General features: G+C 40.7%; 1 pseudogene; it reads left to right on the forward strand.

The window, feature by feature from the left end:
* Positions 1–325: 325 nt before the first annotated feature.
* On the forward strand, positions 326–1253 carry LOC131407857 (olfactory receptor 8B3-like; annotated as a pseudogene).
* The last annotated feature ends 399 nt before the right edge of the window (positions 1254–1652 follow it).

The following is a 1652-nucleotide window of genomic DNA, read 5'->3' on the forward strand; positions in this document are numbered from 1 at the left end:
AAGAAATGTTGAGATGAGAGAAGGATGATTCTGACCAAGTACGAACTTCCTCTCCCTTTTCATTTCGTTTTCCCAGCTGTCATTATTTTGTGGAAGCAGTCGCCTTCATGCTTTAGGTAAAGTTTTGGTGTCCTTTGCTTTATTTAGCTTATAGAGACTCTAATAAGGAAAAGTCCTTGACTTGCTGTTCTATGGCTCAAGATTGAGCTATTCTCAGACTTTCCCAGTGCATACTCCACTCTTGTGATAGGAGATGTTGTGAGAGGTGTTGATTTGTTCTCTGTGAAACATTTGCCTCTGTGTCCACAGCTTCCCTGAGCGAAGAATGGCTCCTGGAAATTTTTCCTTCGTGAAAGAATTCATTCTGTTGGGAATAACAGATCAATCAGATCTCCAACTTTCCCTGTTCTTCCTGTTTCTAGTAGTGTATATGGTCACTGTGTTGGGAAACTTGGGCATGATAATCTTAATTGGTCTGAATTCAAACCTACATAGCCCATGTACTTCTTCTTTAATTTGTCCTTCATAGATTTCTCTAATGTTCTGTTTTTATATTCAAAATACTAATTAACTTCATGTCTAAGAAGAATATTATCTCCTACATGGGGTGCATGGCACAGCTTTACTTTTTTTGTTCTTTTGGTATTTCTGAAGGCTATGTGCTGACATCAATGGCCTATGATCGCTATGTGGCCATCTGTAAACCACTTTTGTATAATGTTGTCATGTCCCCTAAAGTGTGTTCTGGTCTTATGCTTGGTTCGTACTTGATGGCATTTTTCTGGTGCCATGGCCCACACTGGATGCATGCTAAGCCTGACTTTCTATGATGCAAACACCATTAACCATTATTTGTGTGACATTCTCCCTCTGCTCCAGCTCTCCTGCACAAGCACCTACATCAGTGAGCTGGCTGTTTTTATTGTGGTGGGCATCAATGTCATTACGCCTAGTGTCACCATCTTTGTATCTTACAGTTTTATCCTCTCCAGCATCCTCCACATCAGCTCCACAGAGGGCAGATCCAAAGCCTTTGGTCCCTGCAGTTCTCACATAATTGCTGTTTCTCTCTTCTTTGGATCTAGTGCATTTGTATACCTTAAACTGTCTTCTTCTGTGTCTATATATGACGGAAAAATCTCTTCTGTGTTTACACCAATATGGTTCCCTGATGAACTCTGTAATTTATAGCTTGAGGAACAAAGATGTTAAACTTGCTCTGAAAAAAAACCCTGAGTAGGAGAAAGTTTTGATCAGAAATAGTATCTCTCTGTGCATGTAGGTAAAAGACAGAGAGAGGGGCCAGCCCTATGGCCAAGTGGTTGAAGTTCTGCACGCTCTGCTTCAGTGGCCCAGGTTCGTAGGTTCCGATCCCAAGTGCGGACCTACTCCACTTATCAAGCACGCTGTGGAGGCATCCCACATACAAAATGGAGGAGGATTGGCATGGATGTTAGCTCAGGGCGAATCTTCCTCACCATAAAAAAAAGACAGAGAGATTTTGTACATTTAATTAAAATAACTTTTAGTAGCGGCATTTTTATCCAGTTTTCCTTTAACATGGCAAAGGAAATTTGAGTCTTTTCTCACAGTTTATTTCCGGTCTTTATAGAATAGGTCTTCTTTTTTCCTCACCATTTCCACAATATCCT

This window comes from Diceros bicornis, chromosome 7 (assembly GCF_020826845.1).
Source record: "Diceros bicornis minor isolate mBicDic1 chromosome 7, mDicBic1.mat.cur, whole genome shotgun sequence".
NCBI lineage: Eukaryota > Metazoa > Chordata > Mammalia > Perissodactyla > Rhinocerotidae > Diceros > Diceros bicornis.